Genomic DNA, 14017 nt, shown 5'->3' on the forward strand with positions numbered 1-14017 from the left:
GGCAGCTGCCTTCAGAGCTGGGAACATATGGGTACCCGTGGTGGCTCTGCCAACAGCCCACAATATGCTGTAGATCCAAGGGTCACTCTCTCCAGTGAAAGTAACTGTATTTGATTCTGGAACTGGGAATTTTTCTCCAACACAAGGACGGAAAAACTGAGGTAATTCTGGATCCCCAATATCTCTGCACATTTACACAGCCAAGGTCTTGGAGTCCCCTGTGAAAAGGAGAGAAGTTACCCAATGAACTATCCCTAGAGACTCCCAAGGATCTCTGAGGAGGATGTTAAGAGAAGGGAGGAGTAACCACTCCTGGGGACTCAGTGCCTGGCTTTCCTCAGGACTCCACATCACTTTGTTCAGAAGGCAGGAGCAGCCTCTGTGGGGGGCCCATGGACCCTCCCAACCCCAGGGAGCTTTCAAATGTGCATTGACAGGGAAAATACACCATTCCACAGCTCTGGACATTTGGCTTCTTTCTCCCCAATCCTGTCTTCCTTGCTTCATCTGTATAAATGCTGGTCTTGCCATTCAGCACTCAAAGCTACACAAAAGCATTTATTCCATGTTAGACTTTTCCATGCAGGGCTGGTACTTTGCAAAGAGCAATATGTGAAGTTTCATAAGAGGAAATAAATGCATTATTTTCACCTTCACAGACTTTAGCCCTTCCTCTTGAGCTGTCTAGTGATCCCAAACTGAAAACATGCCAAGGCATTGCAATATAAATGCTTCATTGATTTTGTCAACCAAACAAGAAAACAAATGTATTCAGGCAATCATTATGTTTAAATTAAGCCTGAAAAACATTTAACAGTACTAAGAAGGAAAAAATACACTGAATTTTTATATTATGAAATTGAAAGGAAAAATTTATAAAACCTATTTAAGAAAAAAAAAAAAAAAAACAAAAAGACAATAAAACCCAAAAAAACCCAAACCAAAACAAATAAAAAACAAACCAAAAATCAACCAACCAACCAAAAAGCAACAAAAAGAACCCAACCCAGTTTCCCTGACAGGAGAACTAATTATCATATCTGCCCACAGAAATCCATGCAGGATCAGTAGTTCCTAAGTGAAAAAGGTGCTGTCTGTCAGGAGAAAATCAGAATATGTTTCATCCTGCTACACCAAAACCTGTAACTTTGGCAGTGCATCTCAGATACTTTGTGAGCACTGATGGTCACACAACTATATCATTACATATTGTCACAGATATTTGTCTTTCAAAGGCTCAGATACTTGTTTTCACTATTTGCACTGCTGATTCAAGTTCTTTCCCACCCAGCCATTTGGGCGCTTTGCACATTTGTTTTCTCATGTAAACAGAAGGACAACTTAAGGAAGCAGCAGCTTGGCAATAGTTGGTCCTACCAATACTATGGTAGTTTCTTGGCAATTTTTTTATGTGCCATGATCCTGAGTAGGATACAATCATCCAAAATTGTGAAATCACGTTCTGCCATATTTCGTATGCTTATTGCTGGAGATGTGGCAGATTACTGACGTGATCCAAAATCCAGCAAAGGCATAAAAACAAACTTAAAATCTACTGGTAGCATGAGTAGCAGAATGCTTATGCTTCTCACTCTCCTAAATCAGGTGAAAAATCTCACTAGAAATGGACCCAATTATCCTCCCAACTGATGAAGATAAAACAATCAATAGGCAAGGATTGGCAAAGGCAACACAAAATGAACTGCTGGAGTATAGCAGGTTTACAAGAGTGAGGATTAGGATACAGCAACACTGCAGTATCTTGGTGCTCACAGTGCTGTTATAAAAAGCCAAGCCAAACACAACTGGGTCACATCTGAAAGCATATCTTGCCTTTTTAAAGGATATTATTAGTTTACTTCTGGGTTATTATTTTTCCCTTATCACTAGGAAAAATCAATATGAGCATGAATATTGTTATTCCTTTATGGTGATCCCGAGTTTTGCCAAAAGGGATCAGTGGGAACACATTCTGTGGTTTCCCCACGGGCATTAGGCAGTGCTGCAGGATGTGTGTGCACAGCACTCCTACACGTGCATGTCAGCTGCATCCCTCCAACAGCTGCATTTGCAGCTGGGCCTTGCAGGGAGGTGATGCTCAAGATCACTGTTCCAAAGGCAGAAATGAGGGGCAGGACCATCAACCACTGCCTGATTTCATCAGGTCTCTTGCTGAGTTACTTTTTCTAAACTGGAATTGCTCCATATATAAACTGGAATTTCCTCCATATCTATGAAACCAAGCCTGTGCTGTCAGTGTCATGGTTTGTGCTCAGGTTTGGCAGACAGGAACGATAGGCTCCCCGAATAACTGTGGTGCACCATCTTCCCCTCTCTAATTCTCATAACAAACATGGTGGTGGTGTCTTGACAAAACAAAATTAAAAGAGGTAACACAGACAATACAAAAGCTTCCCATCGCATCAAGTGATGGGAATTTTTGAACAGTAATTTTTTGAACAGTAAATACCAGCCAATCCTTTCTCTTGGTTTCTGCATGGCTAAATATGGAACTTCATTTGCTGTCTCAGCATATTTTGTTCAAATATAAGTATGATAAAATAATTTGAGGACTAAGACTTAAGATCAGAAACTTAGCAATGGAGCTTATAATGTGTTTCATGAGGTGTCAGATGGCCTGTAATGGAACATTTGGAGTGGAATTCAAACAGATCTGAAGTTGTAAGAGTTATTCAACAGTGAGCTAATGAGAGCACTCCTTTATAAAATGAAGAACTGCAGAGTACTTTTATTGAAGCATACATTTTTTGAAAAGCATTTACTATGGAAACTAAGTTCTATGAAAAGATCCAGAATACGAGGGAAACTACAGGTATGCCATCTGAACCAGCTTTCTGACCAGAGAAAAAAGAATTATAAAGCCTGGTGGTAGGGGGTGATTGGATAGGAAGATAAAAAATCCCTGTTTAACAAAAGCAATGTTGAAGCTTGCAGTTTTTAGTGATAAAGAGCAAGCTGTCGCACTCCTCCCCTATATGCATTTCCCTGGCTCGAGAATATTTCATTATAGAGGGTTTTTAAAAAGACTGAGCCATTTAGAGTGGTTTTTTCACTCATCATAGGGAATTGTAAGCTCTCCTGGTCATTTGCCTAGCTGACCTCCCTACAGAGCAGTGCTGGCAACATTACAGAAACGAGAAGAAATCAGCTCCACCAGGAATAGCTGGATGAGCCAGTGAAGCCACAAAATAGAAACTCTGCTGTGAAGTGGTACAGACCTGGTGCAGGCTCAGGAAATCATCACAAGCAAGAGCATTTCACCTCTGGGAGCCCCAAACTTACAGATTAAACTGCCATGTACCAATAATTAATAAAACTCACCAGAACATGAATAAATGGGCTCTCACTGAGTAAGCAGCTAACAACACTGTTTATACACCTGAAATGTGCTGTCGTGCACACCTGGAAGGTGGTAATTCCCTTTGTTCTCTGCATCTGCAAAAACAGCTTCATGCAAAAGGCTTAGTAGTTACAAGGTCACAAAGGTGTACTACCCCTAAGTACAGTGTCAAAATATGCATTTTATGAAGAAGGAGGAGGGAAAAAAAGCTCACTTAATAAAAACAATCTACTGGCTTTGCACATCAGATGGAAAGCAAAGGAAAATCTATGCTGCTTTGCACCTTCTTTTTAACCAGGTGAACTGAAAATGTGATGAGCTACACATTTCAATATTATATGCCCACACCCAAAGGGTGCACAAGGAGTGGAGAGGAACAGGACTGCATGTTCTTTTTTCAAATTGCACCTATTATCTAATATACCAGTAGAAACATTTCCCACAATAATGATATGCATACGCCTCAAAAGCTGTTTATTTGGCAACCTTGATGTATACTTCATTAAAGTATTGCCTGGCACATCTCCTTGCAAGAAATGATTTAAGCAAAAAACCCAGAGCCATCTTCTATCCACATTGTAAGCATGGACTGTCATTTTCTGAATGAATTTAAATAGCTTTAGAACCACAGAATGTTTACATGGGTGACACAGACTAAAGTGTTTGTCCTGCATCACAATACTCTTAAGTGAAGACAGCTGGATTCTATTCTACCAGGAACATCAATCAATAGAGCTGCCAACTACATTCAAATGAGGAAAACAGCTATCATTGAAAAAAGTCAAACAAGAGGCAGAACTGGATGCAACTATATCACAGATTGTGTTAAAAAAGTTTAAAAAACATCCAGAACTACTTGCAAATTGAATGAATTAGATGTGAAAGAAAACAAAAATGGTGCACTTGGAGTTGCCAAAGAGAAGAATGGTTCCATCAGGAACCTCAGCAATTCTTTTCCACCTTCAGTAGGCTGGGAAGAAGCAAACAGTACCTTTGGGGTGCTGTGTTGTTCCTGGTGTTTCTGTCTGCAAGCTTTCCATGGAGTTCAGAGAACACTTCCTCTTGCATATCATTTACAGAAGACTTCACTGTGCACTCGGAAGCATTTATTTCAGATTACATCCAAAAAGTATCAGCACAGCCCTACAACTCTGGGTGTTCAGCTCTTCACCTGGACATGGTGCAGGAGGGCTCTCAAACACCTTTGGCAAGTGGCACTGATAATGATGTACTGGTTTCACTCCTCTAACAGAGAACTGCCCTAAACACCCAGGGACAAACTGCTTTGCAGAGAGCCAAGCTGTGGAAGCAGTTAAAGAATGATGTAAAACAAAATACTCCATTCAGCTTACAGTTTAAGCAGGGAGTGAAACAGAAAACATATTTCAACACACAAAAATGCTGCTAGGGACCTTCATATATTTATCTCCTGTGGCTTCTCTTTGGGTCAGAAATGACCACAGTGCCAAATGCACAGCACATCAGTGATTACCCATTCCTATTTATAACTCCCATGTGCCAAATAACTATGACAGAAGGCTCACCATAAACACCCTCATTTTCCATTTATAAATAATACACAGTTTGCTGAAAGGATTCCACAAATAGTAGCACTGCACATCTGCAGTAACATAGGAAACTCAGCAAATGTGCATTATTGGCAAGTTTTTAAAATACCTATAGGCAAGTTTGTGGTTTGTCTATGGCTGCATTTAGTGCAGCTTGCATGATCCAATCTGTGCATATTTGCTGGGTGTAATGTTACTATATTTACATTATTAGCATATCCAAATTTATTTTTGGGAGGGTAAAAAACTGAGGGAGTGGTGACTGAGTCAAGATCCCACATATTAGATTTCCATTTGGAATAGGTTTCCCAAGGCATCTAATTTCATTTGCAGCATTGTATGTCTGGGACTTCTCCACATCTAATTGATGGAAAATATTATGTCTGTGTTTTTATCCAATTCCTAAAAGGCATTCCCTTTATATGGTTATAAGTACTTCAGTTGGGTATGCCAGCAGACTTTTGGTATTGCCATACCAAAGAAAGCATGCTGGATTTTCCATAATGGGCATAAATTCCTGCCGCTGCTGGGTCTTGGCTTTTTAAACTATCGACAGTATGTCCAGCAATATGCCCTTAAACATCAAAAAGAATTGGGAACATCAAGTATTTGAAATTAATTTCCTAAAGGTCTGCATGAATCAAAAGAAATTCTTGAGTTGAGACTGAGTCCTGCAGGAATGAGGGAAAAGAAAAACAAAATATCAGGAAATCTATTGCCAACTTTGACACGATAAGAAGGAATGAGAAATCTACAGAGAAGCTTCACTTGTTAACACTGAGTCCCTGGTTGGGGAGGCATGTCAGAAAGAAGCATTTTGCTAGGAGAAATAAAGGTATTTTTAATTTAAGTTTACAAGGATCACATTTGCTCCTGACTTATCTCCACCCAAATCACACTTTACAGTAGGAATTACTTTCTATCTGAACCATCAGACTGAAACTGATTCTGCAGGAGTATGATAAGAAGCCCAGGGATGGGCATCTGCTTCATTCCAACTTAGACCAGCAGAATGGACCCACAGGAGATAAATTACTCTGCAGAACTGGAATACAGCTGGCATGCCTCTGCTCTACGAAATGAATCACTTTGGACCTGGATCACAAAAAGGATCACTGATAAAAGCTGTTGATGGATTTAAAGGAAGTGGAAAACCAATGCAAATAGAAGATGTGACCAGAAAAAGAAATGGATAGATCCACAGCCCAGTTTCAATTGCCATTACCAAATTGTCTCTTTGGGGTTTACTTTGCTGCAGCTGTTGGCAGGGCCAGCACACAGTGCAGAAGGAGCTGTGACATTTAGCTCCTTAGCAGGCTGTTCAGCAGCTCAGTGATCCATCCAGACCTGCTGCTCTGAGCAAGGCCCACCCACACTACAGCAGATGAAAGAACACTCCAGCCAAGGTGTTCCGATTGCTGTTCAACTCCAGAATGACAACAAACAGCTTACTCATAAACTACAGATCCAAAAACCAACCAACTTTTTGCATAAGTAGGAAATCAATTACATATGTGATTTCTGAAAACCAAGTTAGTATTCTGGCTTTGTATTCGCTTTGCTTCAGGAAGGTACAATTCAAAAGCTGAGACTATCAGAAGCTTGTGCCTAATGTTAAAATAAATATGGTTTATAGACATTGTTTGTAAGCTAACAATTCAGACATGCTTATTTGTAAGCTAAGGACAGTATTGATCACATTAAGACAAGGGTTTAAGATCCTGCCATCACTACAAATAACTCCTATTAACTGAGTGTATAATGGCAGGACAGATTTTCTCTATTTTCAGTATTTATGGCATTGAAAGCTCTGAAGAATTACTGCTCAGGGAATTTCAGGATTTATTAACAAACCAAGAGTGCAAAAAAATCTGTATTCCAGGAATAAAGAACTATATGAAATTGCCATCTCCCACTTGCTGTACAATATAGACAAAATTCAATTAAACCCATGTAAACAAAGTTTCAGACACAAGAACAAAACCAGTGATGCTTTTGCACAAAAAGAACAGCTCCTTTAGGAAAAGATGAAATCAATATACTTAACCTTTACATTCCAGACGATTGCCAAATCATCTCACTTTGGCAAGGTTTCTCATGTAAACAATCACCAATTAAATTAAAAATCTGGGAGGAAAAGCTAGTTACATTCCTTCTGGGAATGACTTCTGTGGATATAAATCAAACACCAGTGGAGGATAAGAATACAATAACATTTCCTATAAATCCAAGGCTTATAGCCTCCAATCATCTAAGTCCATGCAGACCCTAAAATCCAGTACCCTGTAGGAATATTCAAGCAAGCTCCAGACATGCTTATACATGGAATACAAACAGCATATCAGCACTTATCAGCAAGGTTTCTACTGGAACATTAAGAAAACAGTCAAAGATGCCGTGACACACTGAGTTGCAGAAGCCTGGATAATACACTCCCCAGGAGGCCAGGCTTACTGTAAGGAGGCCTTTAATAGCTGATCATCACTGTGGGCTGCACTTGGATTTTCACCAAGTTGTTCATTGCTCTGCAATATTGAATCTGGCAGTGCTGACTGCTGGTGGAGATTTGTTGGAGATGAAACCAAGGTTCTAAGGTTTATCTTAAAATCTATCAGCAGAGGGCATGGGAGGGAAGAGGGGTTAGACTTCAAAAGCAGGAGAGAAAGTTTCCCCATTCAGGGAGTTCTTGAGGAACAGCTCTTGATTTGGCTCCCTATCTTCATGGGACAAGGCTTGAGAGATCGTAAGTCAGGAGATCACCAGGACAGCACCCTGAAAGATGCATGCTTTTCCCAGGTCCTTGGAGAGATAACTCCCATTCCAAAGGGTGCACGAAAAAAAGGCTTCTAGTTTGGGATGAGCAGGCAATGAGCCCTGTGGAGTGCAGCCTTTGACAGGTTCACTGTTTGGAGGGTGTGCCACCATTTCTCCACATTTCCGTGGACTATTACAGAAGAGATAACACTTGCATTTAGTTTTTCCCCTTCAAACAGGTTCTGAATGGAAACATACAGAGTGTTTCCTCATCAGCCCATCACACATGTGGAGAGCTCTTGGCACACACAACCAGCCTGTTTGCTCAAGAAAAACATACACACCTATGCAAATACAGCCCATGGCAGGTTTCTTCAATTATCATGTCTCGGTCTCTCATTGCAAAGCCTCAAGAAATCCTAATTTATTCTGGCACTGTTGCTTTGATACCTGCATTTTGCAGCTAGTGGACATGAGACAACAGGAATTACATATGCCCTTGCCCAGGTCAGAGGAAAGTTTATGGCCAACTATGCTCTCATTAGCTTTCTGGCAGAGATTCTGGAACTATTGCTGGCCTGTACGTGCCTGTATTAACAAACGGTGTGCATAATGCTCCTACCACATATCTAGCTGGAAGCTGTTCTGGCTATGGCTTCTGCCATTTTGAGTATTAAACATGCCTTTGACAGGTTTAGGTGAAATATTAAAAACAGTCTCAGAAAGACACGCTCAGATAAATTCTACCTCAACTAATTTTGGTTCCAGTTCAAAGAGGACATTATAAAAAGTTGTGTTTGGAATATCAGAAACCACATTACTAAACTAAATTTTGCAATTTCTAATCAATTAATAATTTGGTTAACAAATCAGAGACCTTCAGACTCCATTTCCTTTCTGTGTGTGTCAGTCAGGTTAACAAAACCCAGAGCAGAAAGAATGAATTGCCTGGCTCTGTGTTCATCTTCAATATTCCTGCCACTGAGTCATCTACCTCTGCTGCTGACTTCACAGAATGCCAGTCTCATCATGAGCTAGTGCTGGCTTAAAAACACAGATGCACTGCGACAAAGCACAGTTCTGGAGAGGCTGTTGGGCACAGGAAATACTGATGTGTATTATCCATCGGTCCTCCTCAGCTGGACAGCAGTGTTACCTTCCTGTGTGTGTTTGGCCACTAAACTCTGTTGGGAGAGGTTCATATTCCTGAGATAAACAGTGAAACTTGGCTCCAAAGTGTAGCTGTGCAGTACAGCTGGCAAGACCTGCAGTGGCAGGGCCAGGACAGTTGTTTTTTCTCTCAGCACTAACATCATAAATTGATGTATCAGGAATCAATCCTTCTCCTCCAAAAGTTAGACTTGGTAGAGTTTTGTGAAGGAAGAAAGGGACAAGTCTTGCAGAGAAATAGTTAAACCAGGCACTGCAAAGCAGTGATTATTCTTGCAGAATTAGTCTCTTTTGGGAAGGTGCAGGATATATGTTTAAGATGGGTCTGAAAGAGAGAGACAGGATCCTCTTCTGCTTGAATCTCTGCTGAGGAAACATCTCTTTCCTTTGTAACCACCTTCCTCTTGTCACTTAATAAGTAGAAAGACTGAGGAAGAACAGTAACAATGCAGGAGCTATCTGAAGAGGAGGCAAGGGTGGTATTTAGACAAACCACAAGTTCTCATGTTCATTATCTTCTCACCAAATGAAGTCTTCTTACCCACCTGTGCATTGTTCTCATCCAGTTGCCCTACTTCTGTTCATTATGTAGCATTCATTAACTGGTCCTAGGGATAGCAATTGAGAATGAGTAATTATCTCCCTAGCACAAAGAATAAGGGTCAGATTCTTAAAGGTGACTGCTGGAGGTTTAAAAAAATAGATATGAAAAAACAATCAGGCCTGCTTTGTCAATTGATGGTGCATAAAGACAGTTAGGATTTAAAGAAAGAGATATATTTTGAGTCTAAAAGTTTTGCATTACCAAAGCAGATTTTGATGAGACACAGATTTCAGAGGCTCTATACTGTCAGTTCTCCTTTCCACCTAGATATCCATGGCCACTCTGTGTGCCCTTTATTCAGGTCAGTTCAAGTATCAGTGGTAAATAATTTTCCACATCTGTCTCAGTAAAACTTTAGCACTTTATTCTCATACCTCCAGGTATTGTGATTAGTGTGGTAGCAGTTTACCAGTGACTGAAGGGCAGAGCTAAGGCCACTGAAGGATTACTCATCTGGAACATATCAAGCTTGTGCTGTTGTGAGGTGGCTGCTGTTGTTACCTACGCTGGTTGTTCTTTATTGTAATACAAACTTTCCTGGCTGAAAATAATGCCACTGTTACACTTTATTTTAGTATTCCTCCAGTAGACTCCTCACCAGTAATTACATAATGCAGTGGTGAATCACAATGGTCCATTGTAGCCTACCAGGGCCAATCCCAATCCAGAACATCTTGAACAACATCACCAAGGTCTCCTTTGCAGCAGTGAATGTTTCACATACTTGATTTTTTCCTTCATCACAAGCCCTAGTCTTACCTTCTCTCAAGACTCCTTCCAAAACAGCAAAGAGTGCTTCTTCTGGCAGTGGCAGGGCCTGGCCTTCTGCACAGAAAATATTTTTCCTAATAATAAATATAACTGTGTTCTTCTATATAAACAGTTATGTAAAAAGCTTTCTATGGAGGAAGGAAAGGAAGAGAGGCTTTCCAAAGTAATTTTTTATGTTTCATGAAGCAGCTATTGGTAAGGACAAGCCTGGATTTCATGACAGAGAGGATGGACAGAGGGGAAAGGATCACATTTATGAAGTTTTGTAATAAGGGGGAGAGAAACAAATTTGAAAAGTGTGAGCAATACAGTAGAAAAACATTTTCTGACTGGAAATTGTTAGCATTAACACAAAAAGAATGTTAAGCAGCATCATCTTGTTCCCTCCTAAAGCAGTCTGAATTAAAGCTCTGTCTGAACACAGTACACTTCTTACAGCCTGGGTATCTACACAACAAAAAGTTGCTAATAGTAAAGCAGATAAACTTTAGTGTCAGCAGGGGCTACTTCATCCCACAGAAATTTCAGTTAGCTGACAGCACCAAAATTTCCCTATTTGCAGATGTTGCCAGCAGCTAAAAAGAAAAATAAGAATACTTGAGAAACAAGTAGGACCCAGTGGGTCTGTGAAACAACTGGGAAGTTGTCTCTGAGGGGAGGGAGCAAAAAGGACTCGCACAGGACAGGGGAACACGCAGCCAGAACTGGGGTCACTGGGACCACTAAGAGCACAGGAGCAGGAGTTTGAAGAAGGAGAAGTGCCTCCAGGAGCAGCTGAGAGCGTTCCCTTGGCCTGTCATTGCCTGGGCAGCAGGAAAAGCTCCTGTGCCCCTCAGCCAGCTGTGCTCCAGCAGCAGCCAGGGATCAGTGCCCACCCTCAGAGCAGCAGCACAGCACGAACACAGCCCTCCCCTGCTGCTGGGAGAACAGCTCCTGAGGCAGCTCAAAAACCTGCCCCCAAACTACAACACAGAAAACCCAAAGCACTCAGAACTGCTGACCAGGGCTAATCAGGCTTATTTTGCCCAAAGGGTATGGGGCACATTCACGCAACACCACAGCTGGGAGCTGAGAAAGGATCTGCATCCTTTCAGTTTCTGTGCCTTGGTTCTCCGTCTAGGGATGAAAGTGCTTCTCTGCCTTGTTGACTTTTTTTCCCACCCCCCGGTAGTCACTACTGAGTCCTATATATTAATCCTTGGAACTGTTAATGTGAAGTATGAGAAAGAGAGTAAATTTAAACACTAATTGGATCCTACATGAACCTCTTCACAATAAGTACTCAACTAAGCTATGGCTCCTGTATTGGAAGCTCACCAAATCAGTCCTGAAATGGGCCACACGTGTGCTGATCAGGAATGAAATAAGATATTAATGAAAATTTCAGAGCACTGTGTAAAGTCTTGGCAACAACCTTTAATTATTAGCGCCCTAGAGATTCACTCGATGTCTTGAGTATTTTTCCATTTGCCTCTAATGGCAATTTTTATTTTTATTTTTATTAAGATTGAATTTGAAAAGCACAATACTGGAATCAGCAATTATCCAATACTGAGCTGAAAAGCACACAAGGCAGTCCCAGGCTCTCGCTTTTCTGTAATGCCTCTGCTTTTCACCCCTATATTGGGAGTGGAGCACTTTTCTAGAAATCCTTTTGCTGCTGGATGAAAAACAATTCCATATGTGTGCCAGTACAGATAAGTAATTATGAGAAGCAGACACACTAATCCTCCTCCTCAAAGCAAAACCAGGTTTTATGCAGCATGGGTTTCATCACAGTGTCTTTCAGGGGAAAAAAAAAATTCTGTCTAGGCTCCCTGTGGAAATGACACTTGTTTCCAAGCAGAACTGCAGATTTGCACTGTCATCCAGAAAGACTTCCAGAGATCTGAGCTGAGAAATCCAAGCTCAGAGGAGTGGTTCATAATACTTATTAGTAAGCAAACCAGACTGTGTTTAGGAAGCAAAGCCGAGATTCCTTTCCCCAGAAATAATACACTTGCAGCAGCTAATTGTTAATGTCATTCAAGTGCTTTTGGAATCACTAATCCTCTACAGCCAAAACTACCCCATTGTCTAAGTGTTACTCAGCTGGGGACTAGGGGAAGGTACAGGACTGGGGCCTAGGAAAACATCACAAGAAAGAGTACTAACAGTAAAAGTAACATAAATATTCCCTCCACGGGAACTTGGATATGTGGCAATACCATAGCACAGATGGAAACTGATTTGCAATCATTGGCAGAGGCCTACACAGGAATTTATTTCTGGTTGACATTTTTAATTGAAACTTTCGTAGTTATAACAATAAGATTTTGCAATGTGGCTGTTTACCTAAATGCTTTAAACTTTATTTACCACCTCCCCCTTCAATTGGCAAATTATACTGAAATACAAAGGAATTAGGATTTGTTTTTTCCCTGAGGATTACATGGTAGCTGGCTAAGAGAGATTCACAGACACTGCACTAAGGAGTTAAAAAGCTCGAGGATGCAGTGGTTAAAATTCTCTAAGATGAAAAATGTTACTACTCTGGGTGCACGTGAGCCAGGAAGGATGGGCCGTCTGTATGAGGACAATAGAGTATTCCCTGGCTTACAGCCAGCTCATAATTCACAGACAGGCATTATCAGCCAAAGTTAATTTTTTTTTTTGATTAATCATCTGCCAGGGCTTGAGAGTTTGTGGCTAATTGTTCCATTCTTGACTACAGAATGAATTAGAGAACAATGTGCAGTCCTAAGCCAGGGAGGAAAAACATAAAGCAAACCCCTGAGCACATAATGAATAGTTCAGATGAGTTGGATACTTTGCTCCTCTGTTCATAAAGATGCGGGGAAAATCCACTGCTCCAAGGAACAGCACGCACAAGTGACAGATGTTAAATCCTACACCCTGTGCTCTCAGGTTACTGGACTGATGTTGGACTGCTCCGTTTGTGGAATAATAGGCTTAAGCAAGGAAGAAAGGAGAGCAGGATTACATTAGAAGGTTAACTCAGATTTAAGAAATAACTGAGGCAGCAGGTGTCCAAGGAATGATGAATGGGTAGCAACATAAAACAGACACCTTTCATTATAGGTGGATGAAAAATACTATTTAAAAGGATATTACAGAGCACTGCTTGTGACTATTTCTCTATGCTGGCAACATAAATTAAAGGTCTCTCAGTACCAGCTTGTGTAAGTGAAGGACTGAAAACCAAAATTCTCAGGTGCACCAACCACCAACCACCATTGTTTGTGCCTTCCCAGCCAAATCATCATGTTTCCAGTGTAACACTTTTTAAAGTTTTTAAATTCTCCAAAATGTATTCTTTTCAAATAAAAAAAAGAAATGTAACATTAAAAATAAAAATGTAAAGGAAGAAAAACACATAAGCCATAATACAGTCATTGTCCATGACTCCTCTAATTCACCTCAATAACAGTATGTCTGTAAAAGAGCATAGAGAAAGAAGATGAAAGATAGATAAATATATTGGAATTCTGATGGGAGAAACAAAAAGAAGAGGCAACCTCTTCTTGGGCTTCCTGTTTCCACTGAAAATGAAGAAGGACTAGGACACACTTTTCACTGCCAAGAAATAGAACTCAGAAAGTACTGACCAAAAAGGGCAGCAATGTTTAGATTAAACTTTCAAAAGGAACACCAAAGGTCTGATGACCTAAACATAAATAAATACTCCCTAATACTATTAAATGCTTGTGGGGTGAAGAAACAAAATTGACTGACATTAGAGAATAAACCAGTGCTGACTCAGAACAGAAACGGTGACTCAGAGGAAAA

At 40.6% G+C, this 14017-nt stretch overlaps 1 protein-coding gene across 10 annotated transcripts in view; it reads right to left on the reverse strand.

The window, feature by feature from the left end:
• RORA (RAR related orphan receptor A) overlaps positions 1-14017 on the reverse strand; it is a 396157-nt gene that overhangs the window by 73514 nt on the left and 308626 nt on the right. The gene's annotated exons all lie outside the window — the stretch shown is intronic.

The sequence above is a fragment of the Cyanistes caeruleus genome, chromosome 13 (assembly GCF_971803275.1).
Source record: "Cyanistes caeruleus chromosome 13, bCyaCae1.hap1.1, whole genome shotgun sequence".
Taxonomy (NCBI): Eukaryota; Metazoa; Chordata; class Aves; order Passeriformes; family Paridae; genus Cyanistes; species Cyanistes caeruleus.